This window comes from Ostrea edulis, chromosome 4 (genome assembly GCF_947568905.1).
Source record: "Ostrea edulis chromosome 4, xbOstEdul1.1, whole genome shotgun sequence".
Lineage (NCBI taxonomy): Eukaryota > Metazoa > Mollusca > Bivalvia > Ostreida > Ostreidae > Ostrea > Ostrea edulis.
In genome coordinates, this window is record NC_079167.1 from 47199068 (window position 1) to 47213799 (window position 14732).

General features: G+C 32.7%; 1 protein-coding gene and 1 long non-coding RNA gene across 2 annotated transcripts in view; one reads left to right on the top strand and one right to left on the bottom strand.

Moving 5' to 3' along the window:
- The window catches only part of LOC125671002 (uncharacterized), a 139433-nt gene that overhangs the window by 98771 nt on the left and 25930 nt on the right, over positions 1-14732 (top strand). The gene's annotated exons all lie outside the window — the stretch shown is intronic.
- LOC125671066 (uncharacterized) lies at positions 1559-6896 on the bottom strand. Its single transcript, XR_007368489.2, has 4 exons — positions 6650-6896; positions 3968-4052; positions 3303-3358; positions 1559-1788 (listed from the first exon to the last, which is right to left on the bottom strand). It is a non-coding gene; the product is annotated as an uncharacterized LOC125671066 (long non-coding RNA).

Consider the following 14732-nt stretch of genomic DNA (forward strand, 5'->3'; position numbering starts at 1 on the left):
CTTTGGTAGTAAGCTTTTAACACCCCCAACCCCTCCGAATTAAGAAATCATGAATTTTTTCGAACTTAGGAGAAAAGTTACCCCTCCCCGATTTAGGATTTTGTAGAGTGGGCAAGTCACAGGACAAAACAATTTTTTTTTCTCTTGTCAAGGATTTTTAACAAATTACGTTATCTTCAACATTGGTTACAAAAAGAGAATATTTTGCATTGAAAATAGAATTGGTGAAGAAAATGTGTGATTCCTCCCTTATTGTATAATTGCGACTCATATAAACTTCACAAAATAATATATCACATTATAAGTTTTCAAAGTCACAGAAAAAATTAAATTGATGTTATTGTTAGATTCTATTACTACACTTCTATAGCATGCTATTTTTAGAATTATTCCTCTTTAAAGATATCTCATAAATTTTATAAGATACCTTATTAAACTTACAAGATATCTTCTAAAGTTTATGAAATATATTAATTGTATCCTTTATAATTGGATATCTGATAAAAGATGATAAAATATGTTATATATTTCATAAGTTATCTTCTAAAACATATATCTTATGTCTTTTAAGATATCTCAAACTTAATAAGATATTTTATAAGATATCTCAAAAACGAAATTTTATAAGACATCTTGTTAACTTTATAGTGAATCATATGAATTTACTTTTATAAGATATATATCATAAAACATATAAGATATCTTGCATGTATATTATAAGATATATCAAAGTTTGAGCTATATTTTTTTAAAAATTGTTTATGAGATATCTTATAAGATATGTAAGATAACTTATAAAGCTTGTGAGAAATCTTATAAAACATTTAAGATATTTTATGTTTTATAAGATATCTGTTAAACATGATATCATTTGATATACAAGATATCTTATAAAGCTTAGGAGATATCTTTCATAATTTATGATATATATCTTTAATATTTTATAAACTATATATTATATGAGATATATATCTTATAAGATTTATTAGATATCTTATCAGAAATAGAAGATATTTCATAAATTATATATGAAATCCTTAAAGGAATACCCGGTAGATACATTTTATAAATATGGCGTGCCATACACCTCACTTAGGAAGAAGCTAGATTAGCAGGATTTATACAATTATATGAATATATACATATTTTCTATATATCTTAAGAAATATCTGTGAAAAGCCTAATATGCATTTTCATAAGTTTAAAACTTAACGTACTAATTTTACTCTTTATGCTAAAGCAATTCATCAGCAAATGTGAATTATTACTACGGTTGTGCTCTGCAATGCATGCAAGCAGGTAGTTATAGTTAAACAGTATCAAAGTTGGTTAAGAGGTACTATGTACAAGTTACTACTCATAAATGGAAATTCAATGGTTGAACATTTTCCACATTTATACATAGTTTTTTTTATCTATATGTATTGATCAGAAAGTAAGACAATGTTACACCACTGTATCTGCAAAAGTTTTTTTTAAAGTCTTAAATATTAAAGAAATTAAACCTTTAGAGTGGAAAATTCTTACAATATGTCTATATATACATAAAATCAGATGCTGAAATTTTTATAAAATTTAATTCAATATCAGTATACATGTATATACATACATTTCAAAGTTATAACAATTTCTTAAAAATTCTTGGAAGTTATTTTTATAACTTTAGTCTGTGACAATGTACTTTAGAGCATCCCAGATTACAGGATTTGAAGGTAGATCCTTAATATAAACTGATGAATTCATTTAGGAATGTGCACTGCACACCAGCTATTTCCTCAAAATGAATCTCTGAAAGAAAAAGAAAAACACAATGATCAATATAAGCTATCTAAATTTTATTTTCCAGTATGAAATGTGAATACTGATTGATTGTCTTAATTACTCCTTCTAGATATCTATTCTATTTCAATTTAGTATCAATAGCATTAAAGACAAGAGGCCCATGGACCACATTGCTCACATGAGTTACCTTGGCCCATATTTAAAGATTGTTCTTGTATATTTGCATGTAAAGCTTTGATCCTTATTGTGGCCCCAACTTACCCCCACAACCATGATTATTACAAAATTGAATCTGCACTATGTCAGGAAGCTTTCTTGTAAATTTGTGCTTTCCTGACCCAGTGGTTCTTGAGAAGAAGATTTTTAAAAGATTTTCCCTATACCTTTGCATGTAAAACTTTGATCCCCTATTGTGGCCCCATCCTATCCCTAGGGGGTCATGATTTTAATAAACCTGAATCTACACTATGCCAGGAAGCTTGCTTGTAAATTTCAGCTCTTCTGGCCCTGTGGTTCTTGAGAAGACTTTTAATGACCCCACCCTATTTTGTGATTATCTCCCCTATGAAGGGTGGCAAGTTAGGCTGAAATTAACACTATGGTTCTGGAGAAGAAGTTGAAAAGGTTGTACAAATGGACTGATGACAGCAAAAAGTGATCAGAACTGCTCTTTCAAGCTTTCAGCTCATGTGAGCTAAAATCGATTTGGAATTTTTCTTTGCTATGTGATTTATCTCTACCTACACTGCATATACACTATGCCTATTTTACCAGAAAGAAAAATTTTAATTATAACTTTACATATATATTTTATAATTTTTTTTAAAAGTAGATATTTAATATAATTAACATTTTATAGAAGAGAAACAAAAATACCATAATCACAATTTGAAACTAAAGATTGTTTATTAGGAAATACAAAAGTCTTCCTGAGCTCCCCAAATTGGAAGTTCTCCAAATGAAACTGCCCCTTATTGTACTGTATGGTATTGAGGAGAAAGCATGAGCAGCAGCATATAAGCATTTATGAACTCCGATAAGCCATATAGAAGTGTTCACAAGTTATTTTATACCCTCCACCCCTAAGATTTTAAGAAAACAATTGGATCTTCCTATCCCTACAATATATGCCAATCTGCAAATGGCATTGAAGTATTGTGAAAAGTTTAAGTCTAACTCTGATAATCCATATCAGAGGAGAAGCATTCACAAGCTATTTAAACATCTTCCACCCCTCTTAGATCCACTATAACTTTTAGGAAAATAATTGGATCCTCCCGTCCCAACAATATGCACATCTCCATATGGCATTGAAGTATTGTACAAAGTTTCAAGTCTAGCGGATAAGCCATATACGGTAGGAGGAGAAGCGTTCACAAGAATTTGTGACAGACAGATGGACAGACAGAAAATACAAAAACAATGTCTCGATCCCCCTGGAAGAGGGGAGACATAATAAACTAACTGTAACATCATGCTTCAAATTACTAACAATTTATACTAAGACACTGAATACTTACAATTTACACATGCAAGACACAGTACTATTTGATGGGCAGCAATTAAAACATGACTTCTAAAAGGAAAAAAATCATGCACTTATTTAGTATGTAACAAAAAATGTAATATTATGAAATTATACAATTTGTCAGTAATTAAGATTCAGTATTCCATGAAACAGTGTGTGTCATCTGCAAGTGTACTATATACTCAACCAAGACAGGCAAAGTGATAGCATATATAAGCAATAATGTATCTCTTCATGAAAATATTTCTAAGATCTGCTACATGTATAATTATTAGCTTAATTCTTATAATCTTAAATTTTTTGACTTGTATCTGATGAAAGTTTTGAGGTGGAAATTGTGTTTGTGCCTTTGTATGCATGCATGTACATAATTTGTAAATGTAGTTGTACTCCTAAGTAGATTTTACATAATAAAACACTGAACACATATACATGTACTTCATAAGTTCTGTTACATGTACATAAATACAACCATGCATAAAAAGATGTTTAAATACTATAACAATTTTTTAAGAAACATAATTATCTGCATGCAGTGTATAGCTCGGTTAAAAATTTAAGGACAGATAAAATGATCTCGCTTTGTAGACAGAATAATCTCCTTCAAAATCTTGAAAACAAATAATCATTACATTCAATTATTGGAAGATGTGATACCTTGACAAATCTTGGATTCCTTTGAGGATCTCAAAATACATTTGTTCAAAGGGTGGTGAATCACTTAAAGTCCCCAAAAAGTACACTGAAAGCAGACACATGCACAAATATGTATTATGATTTGAAATTTAGGCTAAAAATATAAATTGCTGTGCAAGTCAAAATAATGGCAAGAGAAAAAGAATCCCATTTCTCTATGATACACTTCCTTGTATTGAGGTGTACCGAAGACGAGTTGAATATACCAGTCTAATTTTAATTCAGATTGGAACATATAATTCGTAACTTTTTTCTTTAACTGTAAACAATTAAGTTTTAATATTCTGATCACAATCTCCATTTAAACAAATTAATTGTGTCTTACTGAACTTATTTTCACTTGTCAATGAAACTTTTAGATTTAGTTTGATTAAAATTCCTTATTATAGATAAAATTGAATTACAGATGTCAAGTCCCCCAAACAATGTTTCTTCAATGATCTCTTCAACAATATATGTTTATTTTAAAAACTAAGGGTAGTGTGTTTAATTTTGGGTCAGAAACACAATATTTATTTGATGCCTTAATTTATGCTTTTAAATTTTCAAAACTCCATCAACATGCAATATAATAAATATTTTGATCAGTTACAATTGTATTTAATTCACAAATCTTTTTACAATTTAAGGCAATTCAGTTAAATATATAGCACAAACTAAAACATGTAAAATAATTAACATTGCACAGTCAGCTTTTCATTAAAGGGAGCTTATAATTACAAAATTCTTTACTTTAGGTTAAATAATACTCAGTGCACACTATGATCCTAACTTGGCCAAACTTGAAAAAAAAAATCCATGTAATGTGATCATGCAAAATAATTTCTTCTCCTAAATTTCTAGAACAGCTTCTGGATGATCACAGCTCAATTTTGACTTCTGAGACTTATAACTGTTTGATTATGTTGTGAAATGTAATACTAAAAATGAAACAGCAAAGGTTTCTTACAGACAAAATATAGTTGATGTATATTAAAACAATAGTTAATTACAGTGTAGTGCAATGTAATCCTAATTGTGATTCAATTATTTGATTTAAGATTTTTAATTTTTGTACAGATTGTCCTCTAACATACAGATACATGACTAATCTAAATATGAAAAAGATTATTGATATTATTACATGTGTGTTTCTGTAATTGTAAGTTTGTAATTGGAATAAGTAAATCTAAATTAATTAAAAAGATCAGAAATGCATGTAGGTATTTCATTCATAAAAGGAGAATTGTTTTTTTAGAAATGACTTATGAAAATATGTACTGCTTATAATGTATCAATAAAGGAAAAAGTTATGATGTATATCCATGTATATTGTCCCGTCACATTAATATATGTGTTAATGATTAATATATATCATAAATGCTTGCATAAATAAACATTAGTAATACATGTGTGTGGTTACAGAAACTCCGAGCTATAAACTGCCAATCTGTAAATGAGTATGAGACCTGCACCACTCAGGAATTTTAAATGTTTTCTACTATGATTTTATATAAATCAAAGACTGTGATATTTTGCTACATACATGTATAAGAAGATTGATGCATGATCTGATAAAATTCTTTTAATTAATGCATTGTCCACTGGTGTCTAATATGCACATTTTTTTACCAGATTTAATATACATGTTATAAATGACAATTACAACCCTGCATTAGATACAGGGAGGATCCTGTTAAATATAATGCACTGTCCCCTGATGTCCTTTGCAGTTTTGTGATCAACTTTTAAAATTATCACTGGTACATTATATACTTTGGCAATGGTTACTATATATATACATGTATACATCTAGTCATGTTCTAATTTCCATTTATTGTTGCTTTCCCTCCACTTAAAAACAATCCATAATTGGTCACCTTTGAGCGTACATACATGTAGTGTATGAAAAGGGTGGTATATAAATATGGTATTATTATTATTAAACTGTTAAATCATATCATATAAGGAAAAGTTGGAATTTTTCATTTACATATGTACCAAATGATAATCATACAAATACATGTCATATACTTTTCATTCATTCTAATTTTCTTATGTGTGCTACATGCATCAATGAGTTTAATTATCAAAATCTTTACATATCAAAAAATTATGAATGGGTAGTATATACACATAGTACATACCCTGGTCACCACAATAGATCCAATCAATAAAATTTACTTTCTTCATAAAATAAATTCACTTTATCTATACTGCTAGATTAGGAAAATGATTATGTTTCCATCAAAGAAATATTAAGTTTAGAAGTTTTAAGATATTTGCAATGCATCTTTCTTTGCTTGTAACATGCACATTCACAGATACAAACATGAAACAGACTATAATATTTTCTGCGTGGAAATGGTAAATTGTATGCAACATTTCAGTGTTTGATAAATTGAACACAATCCCTATGCAACATTAAAATTTAATTATGGCATTTGAAATAGAAAGATGTCCTCTCAATATTTTTTTTCACATAATCAAGACTTCTTTCAAAGTTGGCCTAGGTCCAAATCTAAGGACGATAACTCTTTCTTACCATTCTTATTTAAGCTTTATTAGCCGATGGCATTAGGGAAATAATGCATTGATACGTAGATCTATATATTGCAAAAACAAATAAAGCACAATATACCATAATTTCTAATTGATACTTACATTAGCAATGGAATTCCTTAAAGCACATCCATATCCGGTAGAAAATTCACCGGGTCTCAGGTAGCTCGTGTTGGAGTCTCGGAGCAGCGAGATTATATTTCATTCGATAGTCTTTGATTTTACGCTCTACTTAACACCGATAAAGAATATGTTCCGAACACGTTAGTAGGGGTGTAGCATGTCAAACTGGATCACTACACTGAGTAACGTAAACTTTTGCCAAGAATGTCGTCAAATTGTAGTGTTGGGGCAATCGGAACTCCTCGAATGTCTCGCGCACTCGACATAGATCTATGTCGAGTGCGCGAGACATTCGAGGAATTCCGATTGGGGTTGGGGAAAAGGCAAAGGGGGAGGGGGGGCTAGAGTTTACATTACAGCCATATTTAATTATGTCGTCTAACTGTGTAGTCATCGATTTCACTGCTCAAGTTGTAATACAATACATGAATCTCGAGAATTGTATAAATAAACACACACACACACCTGGAAAGAGGCCGTTCAGGGAGGAGAGGGGCAGTCGGAGAAGAAGTTGGTTTCACAATTGTCTGAAAATTCTTATCTCGCAAAATTCAAAAATGAAATCAAAGCTCTAAATCCAAAATTTTGGGGTAAGAGGACAGGGGTTGGATTTATTTAAATTCTTCGGTTAATTATATTTCCACTACTAAAGTCCCGTGGGGATCCGGGTTATAATAGGTCCTCGGGGGCCAGTTTCACAAAACTATCTTACGACTAAGATTTGTCTTTTGCTGACGAAACGGCCGACTCGGAAATCTAAAGGGAAAACACCGGTTTCCAATAATAGATTGGCGTGTTATTTTTAAATATAAGGCCAACGTTTTTGATGTTTCGTTAACCAAGATAAATGTTACCGGGTGATAACTCAAACAAGTATACCGGTCACAAGGTTTATTTATCACAATCGCTCAGAATAACATCATTCACAGATCATCCAAATGTTATCCGATAAATATCATCCAAAAGATTCTACAACAAGTAATAACAAATATTAAACATGCACACATTACTTATGACACGACATAAAATCACGGACAGACATGACAAAGAAATAATTCCATATTAAGCTTCATTAATCACATAAATAGAATTGTCTTTTCTTCATCAAATCACATCATTAATATAAAATCATAATTAATCAAATTTACTTAATATTCTGCATTTAAACGAAGAACCTGTCAAGAACATATAATGGTAAGACAAACATATCGAACACCACCTAAACAATACATAACACACTCTTACCAAATATGTGGTATTAGAATCCGGATGGATCTATGGTAATGTGTAGATCTGGTGTATATCTATCAATTAATACAAACATATATATTACTCAGATTTCTGAAGCAATACACTCATTATGAAATAAATAGAAATAAAATAATCATACTACTCTTACTCTCACTCGCTCTATGCATAAAATCCTTAACATAATTAGTAACTGACCTGATTAGTAGATTGTAGTCTGTAAGTCCAAATGTCCAAAGTTTTCAACTAAAGTATGACACAACTGCCCAATTCAATTTCTAAATTCAAACTGAATCTTACACTGACCAAGAACTGTCATGTGACCAATAATTAAGAAACGAACCGATGAACCATGAAAAACAATCCGTAACCAACCTAAACTATAGCTGACCATAAGGGAAATACTCAAATATTAAAAGTTGTTCAATACCAACTATGGAAACCTGTTTGTGTATTTATTGCACATATTAAGCTGACATTATCTATCGTAAAATTAAAAACACTGAACACATGTAATAATATAGATTAAACATTTTATTATTCCAGACGGGTAAGGATGCTCTACCACATAAATAGCTGCTGTAGTTTATCATTACTGACATTTATATGAGTCGTTCTTGAATCAATAGACCATGTTCGTATGTGGAATGATATACAGTACAATATTTTCAAAGGTGCATGAATATCACACAACAATTAACCCTTTAACATATGGCATTACAGCTCACTGTCTTTTTCTTACATGGCTGCAGCACCTTTAATAGATTTCATCAGTTCATTTGCCTTTGGTTGATAGTTCGAGTGTTTAGCTTTGGCTAAATATCATATGACAGTTGCTACATGAGTTTTTATACATGTATTTACTTTTGAGAAGTCAAACTGTATAACAGTTCTTTTCCTCCCTTGACCTATTTTTACTTATTACATGCTGTTCATTTGTGCCCCTCTTGTCGTATTTGTTTAGGTTTTTCGTCAGCCACATTACGGTTTGAAAATCCTGTGCACACAGGAACAGGTTAGTGTAAACAAACCGAACTACAGTGATCTCGGAATAAATTCTTTTTCTTTAAGTCGTAAATTACAAATATTGGAAGTTATGAAGAAAATTACTAATATTTCTTATAATATATGTATCACATTTATAACACCCTTCCCTCAAGAAAACGACCCCCAAAATATGAAAAGCCAAAACAAAACAAAAATGAAAAAAAAATAGATTGGGAAAATATTGGACTTGAACTCGGAATGTATGCTTTAAGTTTAAGATTACCGATCACCTTAACCACTAGGCCACCCAGGCATGTAAGTTTAAAGGTTTAACGTTTGACAGGCTGCTAAATCTCAAGGTAAATTTTGAGAACGATTTTTGTCATATTTTGGCCATTTTCAACAAGAGGGCTTAAACCAAATTTCCTCAAATGGACTTGTGTATAGCCATACTCAAGTAAAAAAAATTCAGTGTTTTATTTCTGGTTTAGGGTGGACTTTTGCAAAAGTTAGCAATTTTTTAGGCCCATTACGTTACATCTTAAATTCTATATACTCATGTATAAACTGAGATTGTATAGCAGAATATTTGTAAAAAATGATATTCAAGAAAAAAGTATTTATGTAGGCGAAATTGCATACCAAGTGCGCTATACTTCTTTGCCATAAGATCCATTATAGCTGTTTCACAAAACTTAGAAATCTTAAGACATCTAGGTACTTGTCTTAAGTCTATACTGAACTATGTTGTGCTAAAAGATAGGTAGTTTATCCGGAGGGAACGTGGTTTCTGTTAGTTTTCGTACTATTTCATTTAGGAAAGCTTTTGCGCCAAATATACATGTATAGTCGAACACGCGAATGCGTTTTGTTCGATTAATGCAACGATTAATGCAACGTTTGTTATGAATTTGCTTAAGTATTACCTGTGTCTTTGGTTTTCCCTATCTACCCACACCTTCGTTTACGGAATATGGTTTTTGTATTCAGTATATTATTTTATTTAATAAAACAAGTGCGGCGTTGCTAACTTGTAACAAACGCATCAATCCTATTGTCTTTTTATTTCAAATTAGTTAAGTAAATATAAAATGAGAAATAAAAAAATATATCAGACTTTTGATATAGTGTGTCTATAAAAAATATCATTCAATGTTTTCATTTCTGTATCACAGTTTCTGTAATCAAATTGTACACAAACCGAGTGTAACTTTTGAAATACAAAATAAAGTGTAAGGTCACATAATTAAAAAAAAAGTACAATGTATTAAATTTCATAAATTACAAATGCCTAAAATCGTAATATTTCAACTTCCTATTATATTTTCGTATACTGTAATCTTTCATATACATGTAACATTTAAATTTATCCATACAGTTAAAAGATGATAAAAGAAAGATGATATTTTACAATGTAACGAGTACAAAACATTTCTAAAGTTAAGATAGTTTGTGAAACGGTACTGCCGTATCTTACGATTGTCATAAGTCAGATCTTAAGACACTCTTATGATATATCTTATGACAGATCTTAAGATAGTTTTGTGAAACCCGGCCCAGTACCCCTTGCTTGTTGTAAGAGGCGACTAAATGGGACGGTACTTCGGATGATACCGCAAAAACTGAGCTCCCGTGTCACAGCGTGTGTGGCACAATGAAGATCCCTCCCTGCTCAATGGCCATAAGCGCCGAGCATAGGCCTAAATTTTGCAGCCCTTCACCGGCAGTGGTGACGTCTCCATATGAGTGAAAGATTCTCGAGAGGGACGTTAAACAATTTTAAAGCAATCAATCAATCAATCATATTTCCACTACAATTCACTACTACTATTTGAAGAAATCTCACGAGCCAGTTTATAGATCGAATTTTAAAAATGACCAACTTTGAAAAAACATATTGTTACCCTCTGAGAACAGAGAGCACGCACTCCAGGATGATAGTATCTAGCAATGGGTAATAGGACTTGGCAACGGGTGATATTTAAAAAATTATCACATGCGCAAATTTATGCGCCTACGGTTCGCCGTAGATTGTTAGACGATGTCGTTTGAGCGTTTGTAATAAACACGAATACCCGCATCGATATACGAAATATCGCATGACAGTGATTGATCAAAAGTCTTTCTGTTTTCTTGTTTATATACATGTAACAGGCATTGACTAACCCTTCTGCGCATGTGTCAGTACACGACAACACAATAACAAAAATGAAATAATCGCAGACCTATCAGTACAGTATAAACAGACAATGAAATGCAACAATAAAAGTAAACAAAGCACACATTAATACTTTTTTTTAGCAAATCAAAAGGCATACTACGCTGAGTCATTGCATCACACAACAAGAAAGTTTGACAATTAACAAAAACTTGTTAAAGAAGTTCGCACTTGAGATTTAGAGTAATGTCAATTTGTTGGGAAGTGTACATTGAAGGAGAGTTAGGGAATTAAAAAGAAAAACTGGGTTTGCAATGCTTGTTATTGAGCTACATTGTTCTAAACATGACCTTTTTACAATTAAAATTGACGTGTGTGTGTGTGTTGAACATACTTACAAGTAGATACATGTATATGCAAACTTTTTTTCAGATACTAAAGGAGGTCTTCATTACGGTATCTTATGGAACCCCAATCGATACCATGTACTGTACAGCTATGTAGTGGTGATTACTTTTGTTTTCGTTGGTAATATAGTCCTCTACTGTTGTCCAGGTGTTTCGAAATGTTGTTGCAGTCGATGGACTCAGTTTTACAGATGATGTCAACAGACTTCCTGATCCTTACTATTGGCATGTGTTCTTTATGAAGGGTGGTTACTTGTAGAACATAATTTATAGTCCTAGCATTCCGTAAAATATCATGAAATGTTTTAAAGTTGATATACAGTGTACATGTTATTGATGTGAAACTTTTCTCATCACCCATTGTCTGTCTGTCTCCGTCTGTCTGGCTATAAACTTTTCACATTTTCGACTTCTCCAGAACCACTGGGCCAATTTCAACCAAACTTGGTAAAAAGCATCCTTCGGTGAAAGGGATTCAAGATTGTTCAAATAAAGGGCAGCACCCTTTTCCAAAATGCAAAAATAGGGTGGGGCCATTTAAAAATCTTCTCAAGAACCATTTGACCAGGAAAGTTGAGATGTACATGAAGGCTCTCCGACATAGTGCAGATTCTCGTTTGTTCAAATCATGACCCCGACCCCCCCCCCCCCCCCCCCCCCCCCCCCCCGATGAGGGGGGAGGCCACAATAGGGGATCAAAGTTTTACATGCTAGTATATAGGGAAAATCTTCTCAAGAACCCACTGGGCCAGGAAAATTGAAATTTGCATGAAAGCTCTCTAACATATTGCGGACAAATCATGGCTGCCGGAGGTGGGATGGGGCCACAACAGGAAATCAGTTTTACATACGAATATATAGAGAAATCCTTAAAAAAAAAATGTCAAGAACCACTGGGCCATGAAAGTTCAAAGTTACATGAAAGCTTCCTGACATAGTGCAGATTGAAAGGTGTTCATATTGTGGTCCCTGGGGGTAGGGTGGGGCCACAATAGGGGATCAAAATTTTTACATGGGAATATATAAGAATATCTTTAAAAATCTTACAGCAGGGCATTGAATACTCTTTAATATGCAATCATTCCTAGGTAGTGCAGTTTGAAGTTTGTTCAAATCATGGCCCCCGGGGGTAGGATGGGGCCATGAAATTTCAAAAGGGGATATATAGGATAACGCTTTAAAAATCTTCCCAAGAACAACAGGGCGTTGATTACTCTTATTAATATGCAAGCATTCCCAGGTAGTGCAGATTCAAAGTTATGGTGAGGGCACATTACGGGATCAAAGTTTTACATGGGAATATATAGGATTGATTTCATTGATAGATTTTTAGCTCTTCTGAGCCGAAGGCTCAAAGAGCTAATCATATGGCCATATGTCTGGCGTGCGGTGTGCGTCAAAGGGCTATATCTCAAGAATCCCTTGGCCAATTTTTGTCAAATTTGTCACAGGGTATCCCTGGCCCAAGGGCTTTCATTTGTACTAAAACTAGGGTTGTGACCCTTTAACAAGGGGAGATATTTGGGAAATGCAAACAAAAGTAGTGGTTGCTAAAAAATCTTCTTCTCAAGAACCACTGGGCAAATTATTACCACACTTATGCATAAGGATGAGGATAGGTTGTAGATAAAAAAAATTGTTCAAGGCATCATCCTGGGGCAAAGGGTGTGGTCTCAAGGTCTCAAGGTCACTTCAAAGTTGACCTTAAATTTTGTTTTGTTAAAACTTTGATATTTTGCTTAGTATAAGGACTAGGATCATCAAATTTTGTCACTTGATGCATCTTAGGACCTAATATCATGTTGTCTCAAAAGTAGGTCATGGTGACCTACTTTTTGAATTTCGCAGGTAATTATTATTAAATGGATTTTGATGCATATCTTGGACATTTTTTAGCCTATGATCATCAAAATTTGTCAGTTAATGGATCATGGGACCTTGAACTGCGTCATGTGAAAAGTATGTCACCATAACCTACTTTCTGAATTTTATGGCTAATCATTTATGAATACATTTTAGGTTGTTATTTCAGATACCGAGAGGTTTAGAATCATCAAACCTTGTAAGTTGATGTGTCTAGAGGCCTCGAAACATATTTATGGAAGAAAAAAAAGTAGGTCACAGTGACCTACTGTTTGAATTTTGCAGGCATTCAAATTTCACATTTTCAATTTTAGATGCATATTTTGGACACTATGAAAGTTAGGATCATCAAACTTTGTCAGTTGATGCATCTTGTGTCTTCATAGTTTGTTGACCAAAAAGTAGGTCACCGTGACCTACTTTTGGAATTTGACGGCTATATTTTAATATTTCAGATACTATTTGACTTAACAATTATCAAACTTTGTCAGTTGATGCATGTTGAGTCTTCAGAGTGTGTTGACTAAAAAGTAGGTCACCCGTGACCTATTTTGGAATTTGACGTTTATATCTGAATATTTCAGATACTATTTGACTTCAATTATCAAACTTTGTCAGTTGATGCATTTTGAGTCTTCAGAGTGTGTCGACCAAAAAGTAGGTCACTGTGGCCTTCTTTTGGAATTTGAGGGCTACAGACCCTGAAGCGTACTACTACACCACTTGCACGGAACGAAACGAAACGATTCTTGCACGGAACGCTTAACGGTTTGCACGGAACGAAACGATTCTTGCACGGAACGCTGAACGCTTTGCACGAAACGCTGAACGGTTTGCACGGAACGATTTGCACGAAACGCTTCCCATTTCCTGAACGGTCTGCACGATTTGCACGAAACGGTAGGCGTGGCTTTGCAAATGATTGTGAATGGTTTACATGAAACGGTAGGCGTGGCCTGCACGCTTTAATTATCTCAGCCTGATTTGGGTCTTGACGGAGTGATTAAACCATGATATATATGTATAATACATGTACATGTAATGATAAACTTAGAAAAATGGTAATGAATATTATACCTGCCCGACATGGTATTACTTTTGTTTTGATTACAATAATTGTGTAAGATGAATAAAGATTAATCAAAGACTGTCGGACAACAGGTAACGAAATATACACACGTCGAGGAAAAAAGAGAAACACATGCAAAAACATTATCGTTGTAGAATGAAAATTAATCAACTTGCCTATTTGTTTTATGCTCTTAAACAATATCTTAAATTAATTCAAACTGAAAGAACAAAGTTCGCTTCTGTTTCATTATATACATGCATATCAGTCGGAGTGATCATAGTGTTAAAAAGCACGTGTAATTTGTATATTTCAAGACACTTTAAAAAA